The sequence below is a fragment of the Babylonia areolata genome, chromosome 10 (genome assembly GCF_041734735.1).
Source record: "Babylonia areolata isolate BAREFJ2019XMU chromosome 10, ASM4173473v1, whole genome shotgun sequence".
Classification (NCBI taxonomy): domain Eukaryota; kingdom Metazoa; phylum Mollusca; class Gastropoda; order Neogastropoda; family Buccinidae; genus Babylonia; species Babylonia areolata.
The window spans coordinates 40,570,435-40,582,026 of NC_134885.1; the positions used below are offsets into that span (position 1 = coordinate 40,570,435).

An 11,592-nucleotide genomic window follows, 5' to 3' on the forward strand; every position below is an offset into this window, starting at 1 on the left:
GAGAGAGAGAGAGAGAGAGACACACACATATATATATATATATAGAGAGAGAGAGAGAGAGAGAACACTGAACACTGAACACTGAACACTTTAATGTCAATAGCTTTACAGCCCTAATGACATGGGGGTTCATAATACAAATAACAACATGCATCAATATTAATAATATTGATGAAAACCAAAGCCAAAACGAAATCAATCAATCTGTGCAACAAAGTGCAGTTCGACCATCCATTCAAAGTAATGGCATGTAGTGAGAAATAAAAACAAAAACATATATAAATGTATTATATATAAATGTATTTTTTTAGAGAGAGAGAGAGAGAGAGAGAGAGACACACACACACACACATATATATATATATATATATATATATATATAGAGAGAGAGAGAGAGAGAGAGATATGTAGATGTGTGTGCGTGTGTGTGTGTGTGTGTGTGTCAGTGTGTGTGTGTGTGTGTGTCAGTGTGTGTGTGTGTGTGTGTGTGTGTGTGTGTGTGTCCAAAAGCAACATCATAGTATTTCACAAAGGATGGATATCAGTCTGGGTGTGAGAGAACGGTGGTTTTATTTTGTGATGGTCACACAGTGTTGAAATGCCTGCTGTTGTTTAGGGTGTCTACAAATATTCAGGATTTCTCTTTCCTACCCGTTTTGAGTTTTGTTGCTGCATGCAGAGAACGTTCTCTCTCCCGGCCGCTCACTGTATGTCTCTCTGTCTATGTCTCTGTCTCTGCCTCACTCTCTTTCATCTGTCCACCTCATATCATCCCCTCCCACACCCGAGGAAGTTTCACAGTCGGACCTTCTGTTTCTCCCCCCCCCCACCCCCCAGCCCCCCAACACCAGCCCTACCTCCCCCCCTCACCCCCCTTAATGTCTCCATGCCCACGTTCAAATTCTCAAGTATCAAACTACCCACAATTATTACAGTTTTCCAAACCTAGCACGCAATCTCTTGGGGATTGAGGAAAAGAGAGAGAGAGAGAGAGAGAGAGAGAGAGAGAAAGAAAAGAAAGAAAAAAAAAAACACCGTTACCTCACGACCAACTTACTCCCCCCCCCCCCCCCCCCCCCCCCCCCCCCCCCCCCCCCCCCCTTCCCCCTCCGAGCACCCAGCTAAAACCATATGACACAAATCACACGGTAACCTCCCTTGCGTGTGACGGCGCCACGAGGCAGGTCACGTGCCTGCACGAGCGCGCGTGCTTTCTTGGTGGCGCCGACTACAAAGGTGGGGGAGTAACCAAGCTACGACAGATGCTTGAAATAGAAGTGCAATGGGTCGGTCTGGAGCGGCACCGCTGAGAGACGACATCAAGATGGCGACAAAAATCTACGCGGCTGCAGGGAACGAGCGATGACGTAGCTTTCCAAGAAAGCGGAGCGATGTCCGCCATGATGATAATACGACTGATGCGGAAAAGAGGTCGGCGTTTCCGTCAGTTCCTTTCGTTTCGTTCCCCGTGTCAGTTGATTTCGTTATTTCAGTATGGAAGAACACACACACACACACACACACACACACACACACACACACACGCACGCACACACACACACGCGCGCGCGCGCGCACGCACGCACGCACACACACATAAGCACAAACTAGCATGGTATCAATAAACCGTACATAGAAAAAAAAAACCCACAGAAAACACACACATACTCTCTGTCTCTCTCTCTCTTACGCACACACGCTTGCACACACACATAAGGATATATGTATATTGTGTATATTATCAAATAATATACCAATGTGAATACTGAAACAGTAAATCTAATAAAAATACAGATAGTAGTAGCAGGAGGGGAGGGAGAGAAGAGGGGGGCATGCTCATTGCCAAAAAAGCATAATTCTACATATAAAATGATATATGAAAATAAAAATGTCACAGGAGAGAGACAGAGAGTGAGCGGATACAGAGACAGACAGATAGACAGAGTGAGAGACTCACAGAGAGAAAGAGAGAGAGATGAAATAAAACAATATCAGCTGATGGATAAATAACCTCATATTACATGGAACATATGATTGGAACAACTGGTCAAATAAGGAAAACAAAGTAACATGCATTGTAATCATCTAATCATTACACACACACACACACACACATGACATACAGGCGCACGCATGGTGTTAGTAACATGCATAGGAAAAAATGAACAAAATGAAACAAACAAACACACACACAACGCACTCCACACCACAGACCAGAGTGGGGGATAGAGGGTGAGGAAGGTTCTCAGTCAACCGTACAAATTTGACAAACAGTATCATTTAAATGAACGATTTACATTACACATCATGGCACAAGGTGGGAAAGGCAATGTTGTTCAGAGCATACTTTTGAAGTGATCCCTAAAAGTGAGATGTGGACCTGACAGTGCACAGCATGTCCCTCTTATGGAATTTCACAAGTTTACAAAATGGTGTAATGAAATTTACTCTGAAGAAAATCAACAACATTCTTTATCACATCTACTTCCTTTCTTTCTACCTGGATGATTGAGAACAAATCTTGTCTGTTCACATTCTTGTGTAATTCAGTACATTCTTCACAGCCAAACATCTGAATTAGTTGATGGTTAATGCACGAAATAAACGTGGTTGGACAATGGTGTTGTTTAATTGTTTGCACAGGTGGCGCCTGAGTAAACCAGACTGGATTTGAACAAGTCAGTTCTTGGGATTGGAATATGGACCTTTGGGGGATTCCTTGATGAAATTACAGAAAATTTGTCTGTTAATGTTGGTGGTAATTACCTGTCATAATCTTTTACATCATAATTCCTTTATTGTACTCTAATTTACGGTTTCGTGGGAGAACATTCGCTTGTTTATAGTCCGAGTCTAAAAGAGAAGCCTTTTTAGGGAGTACCAGCTTGAGCCCCCGTTTATAAAGATTCTGTAATGGCTTCATGGTGTTCGCACTTGCGGAGTCCCATAGCGTTGATGCATAATCTATTGTAGACTGGACATGTACATGAAAAATAATTTCCGTGAATGAAGGTCAAGGAAATGTTTGATTTTGGATAGTTGATGGGTTTTCTGGGCTGTCTTTTTGCAAAGAGAATTTATGTGAGGATTCCAAGTGAGATTGTTGTCAATTATGATCCCCAGAACTTTATGATCACTGACCTGTTCAGTAGGTCGACCTTTAATTTGGATGGAAGGAAAAATTATGTGTAGTGTTTTGCCTCTTTTGTCTGGTTGTGATTAACATGCATTTTGTTTTTTGTGGGTGAAGAGGCATATATATAATTATATGGTTTAGTTCGGTTCATCTAACGAGTTCATCAGTACTTTCTTGTAAGTCTTTTGCAAGAGCGACAATGTCAGTGTGCAAACACAATACTACTTAAAGGCATAAGCATGGTAATAACACACACACACACACACACACACACACACACACACACACACACCATCACACACACACACACACACACACACACACACACCATCACACACACACACGCACACACACACACCGTCACACACACACACACACACACACACACACACACACACACACACACACACACACACACACACACACACACACACACACACACAGAGGCACAATCATGGTATTAATAAACTACATAGGAAAAAAAAAACAGAGAAAACAAACACATACACATTCTCTCTCTCTCTCTCTCTCTCTTACACACATGCACACTTACACACACATAAGCATATACATTGTGTATGTTACCAAATGCTATGCTAATGTGAACATGAAACAGCAAGTCTAATTGAAATACAGACAGCAATAAAAAAAGGGGGGGGGGGTGCTCTTTGCCAAGAAAGCATAAATCAATATATAAAATATAGTATATGAAAATAAAAATATCACAGAGGCAGACAGACAGATGGACAGAGTGAGAGACTCACAGAAAGAGAGAGAGAGGAAATAAAACAATAGCTAATGGATAGATAACCTCATATTACATGGAACATATGATTGGAACAGCAGGTCAAACAAAGTAACATGCACTGTAATTATCAAATCAACACATACACACACTAGAAAAAAAAAGTTTCAAATATGTTCTGCATCAAATACCATTAAGCTTGAAAAAGCAAATGTAATGAAGCAGGAGTGAACCATACATAGGCCCGCCTGTGTGACTGACTGAGTGAAAAAAATGGGGGACGCTGGAGAGGTCAGGTGGAAGAGGGGTGGGGGGCAGATTGTATTGCATTACTCTTTTTGTCACAACAGATTTCTCTGTGTGAAATGCCTAGCCTTCGCGCTTGTACCCTGTGCGCAGGTCAGGTCTTCAGCCGGAGCCTACCATAGGTATGTACAAAACCATTCAACTAAAACGGCGAGAAACAAAACTAAATACATGCAGATAAAACTGATGAAAATTGAACACAGAATGTACATAATGAATGATCGAGAGCTGTCAATGTTAATTGCACAGTGCATGAATTTCTAAAACATCTTTCTAGAAATGTATCTTCACAAGAACATAAAAGGATAAATTTTAAGAGAAGAAAATACAACATTTCATTGCTGTATGGTGTCATAAGGACGCAAGCAATGCAAGGGCAAATCAACTCGTTGTGTACTTTGATGTTTTGCGAGAACATTCCATTGCACAGCTCCTGCACCGAAAGCCTCTCAAAAATGATTCGATGTGACGTGTGGGGGGGGGGGGGTTGGAGGGGGGGAGGGGGGGGGGAGAGTGGGGAACAGGTGGCCGTACAAATTCAATTATCTGTATGCTTGGAGAACATAGTTCAATGTTAAAGATTTCATTCTTTTTGTTTATTTCATTTATTCATATATTTTGCTGTGAAGATATGACCACTATGTGTTGGTCTCGTCAGATCAACTGTTCTTTTGAGATATCTTTGTCCAAGCAAAATGTTTGGTTGTACATGATCATCTGCTTTACTTGAGTCCTACAGAGCACGTAAAAAATTCCGCACTTTGAGTTTGTGTGTTTTAAGCGTTACCCACACACAAACACACTGAGACAAAAACAACACAGAACTGCACAGCAAACAACTCTCTCTCCCTCTCTCTCTCTCTTTCTCTCCATCAGGATCTCTCTCGATCTCTCCAGTTTGTATGTGTGTTCAAGTGTAACGTGACTTCCATCACCATCTTCGTCGTCGTTCGTCGTCACGGACCATGACGGAGAGCTGTCATTGTTTATTGCACAGTGCATGAATTTCTTAACACACACAGAAATGTTAATCTTACAAGAACATAAAAGGATTTTTTTAAAGAAGAAAATACAACTCTTCATTTTTGCTGTCTGGTGTCCTCATGGACGCAAGCAATGCAAGGGCAATAACTCTCGCTTGTTACTTTGAATGTTTTGCGAAGAACTATTTCCCTTACCCTCCTGCTCATCACGAAAGCCTCTCAAAAAATGATTTCTTGTGTGTGTGTGTGGGGGGGGGGGGGGGGGGGGGGGGGGGGGGGGGGGGGGGGGGGTAGTGGGGTGAACAGGGTGAGGGTACAAATTATTAATTAATCTGTATTGCTTTGAAACATATGTTCTGATGTTGAAAGATTTCATGTTCTTTTTGTTTATTTCATTTTATTCATTTATTTTGCTGTGAAGATATGACCAGCTTGTTTGGTCTCTGTTCAGATCAACTGTTCTCTTTGAATTTGGTTGTAGTCCAAGCAACAGTGGTTTGGTATGTACATGGATCAATCTGCATACTTTGACACCACCTTGCAACTGAAACAAGTTTGTTCTTTGATAACAATCAAAAGATTCGTCGTAGTGTATATCAGATGCTGCATGAGTTGGATTGCCCCCCCCCCCCCCCCCCGCCTGGAACAGCGCCGACACACAGCTCGCCTCAACATGATGTATAAAATCATCAATGAACTGGTGTGTGTACGCTGCAACCAACTGGCCCCCGCTGTGACCCGCTCCAGAAGAAGTCACAGCAAACAGCTAAAGAGGATCCCTGCCAAGAATGAACACCGCAACATGGCCTTTTCCCCCTGTAGAGTCAGGGACTGGAACGGCCTGCCAGCAGACGCCGTCCTGTTCCCCAGCCTTGACACCTTTTCTTCAAAGGTGTCAGGCCTACACTAGACACCCCCCCCCCCCCCCCCCCCCGCCCCCCCCCCCCCCCCCCTCCCCCCAGAAGAAGAAGAAGAAAAGTGCTAGGTTGTTCATTCATACTTTCTATGTAAGTACCATCTTTTCCCCACAGACATTCTATATTTTCTTTCTTCTTTTTATTGTCAGTTGTCCTCTTTTTTTTTCATTATTGTTCATTTAATGATGGTTTTTAGATCCTTGCTATTCAGGTGGGTTTTTTCTAAGAGAATTTTGAGAGGGACAACCCTTTTGCTGCCATAGGTTCTGTCCCTTTAACTAGGTACAAGCTGCTTATGGGACCTCAGCTAAATCATCTCATCCAAATGACTAGCACCAAGCCACCACTCACAGTCTACTTGATACGGTGTTGGGGCTGGAAGGAAGGGGAGGGGGGGATAGTGAAAATCATGGTCTGTATAATTATGGGACTTGAACCTGTGGACCCTCGCTTCCTAGTTGGGAGCATAACCACCAGGCCACCGCTGCGCAAAATGAAACCAGTGTGCCTGCACCTTCACTGCCAGCTCTGCAGCTTGAAAAACTGTGCCTTCAGATTCACAAATGCTATCTGACTCATTTTGCATGCAGTTCTGCAGCTGTGTCTTTCACCACTTCTCTGAATGAGAGTACAGTAGGACAGAGGGAAGTTTAGTACGGAAGGAAGGTGAGAGGTTTGGGCAGAGGGTTACCTGCCAGTACAGTGTACATGAGGGTCTGGGGTTGATTCCCAGTCTTGCCCTTTCTCCATATGACTAGAAAATCAAACTGAGTATATATATATCTATATAGTCATTTGCATGAGATGATAAACCAAGGTCCCATGTGCAGCAAGCATTTCTCACACTGAAAATGAACCCCATAGCAAACATATAAGTGTTGTCCTCTGGCAAACTCATGCAGAAGAAATCCACTCTGATAAGCTCAGAGAAATATTTGCAAGCACTAAAGACTTGACTAAAGTTATGCTGCTGGTCAGGCATCTGCCTGGAGGTGGTGTAGCATGTATGGATTTGTCCAAATGCAGTGACGTCTCCTTGAGAAACTGAAACTGTACAGTACAGAAACAAACTTTCCATGTTACCTCGTTTCTCAAGACTTTCCAAAATCGCAGTTAAACTGATACGGACAAGTCCATTCACACAAAACAACTGTAAAAAAAAAATAATAATAATAATAAATAAATAAATAAATAAACACACACAAAAATATGCACAAAATTATAATACAAATCTTTATTCATCTTTTTTTAATGAAAAAGCATGGGTACATATCAGCGATGAGACTACCATCAGCACAGATTCACTTTCACAGACAGAGTAATATAATACAATAAACAGGGCTGGTAGTGTTAATAGTTGTGGCTACATTGCAAACCATTCTCAGAAGCCAATGATACATCACACTTTCCCAAGAAATATGCCATTGGTTACCTGTAACTTAACCAAGAAAAAAAAATTGTCAAGATTTATTCAAGCAATCATTGTCATTGGGTTTTTGTTTGTTGGTTTGTTTTGTTTGGTTTTTTGTTGTTGTTGGGTTTTTCTTCTTTTTTTTCCCAGCAAATCATGCATGTATTAATGTGAAAGTAACAAATTCAAAAGTCTGTCAAAAAAATTTTATTTGACCGTCACGCAGCCAGCCAGCCAGCAACACACAAAATTTTTACAGATTTCATTTAACCTGCTGGTCTTCTGCTGAAAGAACATACTCCATTCAATTTAAAGTTTTTTGTTGTTTTTCTTCTCTCCAAATTTTGAATAACTGCAACAATCTTCATGTGGACAAGTGGTGGGGTGTGTAGGGAAATGCTATGTCCATGATATGTGGGGGGGAAATGCTATGTCCATGATATGTGTGGGGGAAATGCTATGTCCATGATATGTGGGGGGGAAATGCTATGTCCATGATATGTGTGGGGGAAATGCTATGTCCATGATATGTGGGGGGGGAAATGCTATGTCCATGATATGTGGGGGGGAAATGCTATGTCCATGATATGTGGGGGGGAAATGCTATGTCCATGATATGTGTGGGGGAAATGCTATGTCCATGATATGTGGGGGGGAAATGCTATGTCCATGATATGTGTGGGGGAAATGCTATGTCCATGATATGTGTGGGGGAAATGCTATGTCCATGATATGTGGGGGGGAAATGCTATGTCCATGATGTGTGTGGGGGAAATGCTATGTCCATGATATGTGTGGGGGAAATGCTATGTCCATGATATGTGGGGGGGAAATGCTATGTCCATGAGATATGTGTAGGGAAATGCTATGTCCATGATATGTGTGGGGGAAATGCTATGTCCATGAGATATGTGTAGGGAAATGCTATGTCCATGATATGTGTAGGGAAATGCTATGTCCATGAGATATGTGTAGGGAAATGCTGTCCATATGTGTAGGGAAATGCTATGTCCATGTGTGTGTGGGAAATGCTATGTCCATGATATGTGTGGGGGAAATGCTATGTCCATGAGATATGTGTAGGGAAATGCTATGTCCATGATATGTGTAGGGAAATGCTATGTCCATGATGTGTGTGGGGGAAATGCCATGTCCATGAGATATGTGTAGGGAAATGCTATGTCCATATGTGTGGGGAAATGCTATGTCCATGATATGTGTGTGGGAAATGCTATGTCCATGATATGTGTGGGGGAGTGCTATGTCCATGAGATATGTGTAGAGAAATGCTATGTCCATATGTGTAGGGAAATGCTATGTCCATGATATGTGTGGGGGAAATGTTATGTCCATGAGATATTTGTAGGGAAATGCTATGTCCATGATATGTGTAGGGAAATGCTATGTCCATGATGTGTGTGTAGGGAAATGCTATGTCCATGATATGTGTGGGGAAAATGCTATGTCCATGAGATATGTGTAGGGAAATGCTATGTCCATGATATGTGTAGGGAAATGCTATGTCCATATGTGTAGGGAAATGCTATGTCCATGACATGTGTAGGGAAATGCTATGTCCATGATGTGTGTGGGGGAAATGCTATGTCCATGAGATATGTGTAGGGAAATGCTATGTCCATGATGTGTGTGGGGGAAATGCTATGTCCATGAGATATGTGTAGGGAAATGCTATGTCCATGATGTGTGTGGGGGAAATGCTATGTCCATGAGATATGTGTAGGAAATATGCCCATGAACAGAATGAAAACAAAGGAAGCAAGACATGATTCCCACTCAGAACCCCCTTCCCTTTTCCCTGATACAAAGAACTGCGAGGGACTAGACGAAAAGTATGGTTAAGGAACTCACGCGTTTGAGGCTTAAAGATGTACCTGTACTTCTGCCTCACTAGAATATCTCGAAATTCAAGAATGTGAAAAAAAAAAAAAAAAAATGCTGAAAGTACAACAGCTCACTAATCAAGCACCCCAACAGTTGTGCTCCAGGTATTATAATTTCCTAGATACAACGAAGGCATTATCTAAAAAATAATGCTGAATTACAATAGGAGGTCACTAATCTAGCTCCTTCTTCTTCTGCGTTCACTCGTATGTACACAAGTGGGCTTTTACATGTATGACCGTTTTTACCCCGCCATGTTGGCAGCCATATTCCGTTTTCGGGGGTGTGCATGCTGAGTATGTTCTTGTTTCCATAACCCACCGAACGCTGACATGGATTACAGGATCTTTAACGTGCGTATTTGATCTTCTGCTTGCATATACACACGAAGGGGGTTCAGGCACTAGCAGGTCTGCACATATGCTGACCTGGGAGATCGTAAAAATCTCCACCCTTTACCCACCAGGCACCATCACCGTGATTCAAACCCGGGACCCTCAGATTGACAGTCCAACGCTTTAACCACTCGGCTATTGCGCCCGTCCACTAATCTAGCACCCCAAAACTTGTGCACCAGAAATTATCATTTCCTAGATATAACAAAGGTGTTACCTGGAGGTTATCAACCCAATTGTAAAACTACAAAAGCATGAATTGATTTCCTAGATAATAAACCCAAATGTGAACTACAAAAGCATGAATTGATTTCCTAGATAATAAACCCAAATGTAAACTTTCAAAGCATGAATTGATTTCCAAGATAATAAACCCAAATGTAAACTACTAAAGCATGAATTGATTTCCCAGATAAGGCAAAGTTGTAAACTGAATGAATGAAAAGGCTGACTGCAGGCCAAATTGAATGAAGGCACTTCAAAAACGAAATTGTACTCATATCAAATTCAGAGACAAAAACACAGGTTACAAAATGAAACAAGATGAAGAAGCCATGTGGTTTGATCCTAAGGCCTTTTACAGGTGAAACAATAAAACATACAAAGGAAAAAAAACGAAAAAAAACAAAGACAAAGAAATGCAAACACTTAGTTTCAAATGTGGTGAATGGGGTCTTCAATTTTTTTTTTTATCAGTAGTCATGACATAAGTTAAATGGTGCCTTGAAATGTCTTCAGTTTAACGTCTTTCCACCTGAAGTGATATTAGGGTGCCTTGAATGTTGTATCAGAAGTGTCGTGAGATTTCTGACACCGTATTCAAGATGTCAAACTGCAGCAAGGTCTTTTGTTCCTTTGTTTTCACTTATATGTTTGATTGATTTGCCTGCGGAAGGTACAAAGGTCAAAACACGATGCTTCCTCATCTCATTCTGCATTGTCACCTTTGTCTGTTCACAGAGATGAATACAGCATTATCCTTTCCTGAAGTTCTAAATTACAGATTCTTCAGGTACAATCTCTCATCTCATTCTGCATTGTCACCTTTGTCTGTTGGAAGAGATGAATACAGCATTATCCTTTCCTGAAGTTCTAAATTACAGATTCTTCGGGTACAATCTCTCGTCTCATTCGTCACCTTTGTCTGTTCGAAGAGATGAATACAGCATTATCCTTTCCTGAAGTTCAAAATTACATATTCTTCGGGTACAATCTGTACATCTTGTATCAAGCGTGTGTACTATCTTTGTTCTGTAATTATGATTAAATCAACTTCTGAGATGTAAAAGACAGCAAAAAATGCACACACACAAACACAAACACAGCAGCATACTTTATGGCAAACAACTTGAAAGGAATAAGCTGATGACAAATGCAAAGCTTATGATAATGTTAATGACATGAATGATTTAAAAAATATAGCTAATGCATGAAAAAGAACCAAAAGTGGAAATTTACATTCATAAATATAAAGAATATCAAATCAGACAGCATATCCATGTCGGTAATCATGTTACTGACTCAGTATCTAAAGTCACACTGAACAACTGCAAACGTCGCACAGGATTTTTTTCTTTATTCTTCTACACCTGTAGCACCGCAATCTCTGAAACAAGACATGGTGTGTGTGTGTGTGTGTGTGTGTGTGTGTGTGAGTGAGTGTGTGTGAGAGAGAAAGAGAGAGAGAGAGAGAGAGTTTTGTGTGCATGTTTGTGCATGTCCTATGTGTGTGTGTGTACATATGTGAGTGTGTGTGAGTGTGTATCTGAGAGAGAGAGAGAGAGTGTGTGAGTCAGG

General features: G+C 41.4%; 1 protein-coding gene across 2 annotated transcripts in view; it reads right to left on the bottom strand.

The window, feature by feature from the left end:
* Nucleotides 1–7,297: 7,297 nt before the first annotated feature.
* LOC143287002 (tetraspanin-9-like) overlaps nt 7,298–11,592 on the bottom strand; it is a 14,901-nt gene continuing 10,606 nt past the window's right edge. The window contains exons 7-8 of one of the 2 annotated variants that reach the window (XR_013055901.1): nt 10,934–11,592; nt 7,298–10,839 (exon numbers count right to left, since the gene is read on the bottom strand). The exon at nt 10,934–11,592 is cut by the window's right edge and continues 1,389 nt beyond it. The gene's annotated coding sequence lies outside the window, so the exon portion shown is untranslated. The other variant, XM_076595005.1, reaches the window with a different exon arrangement.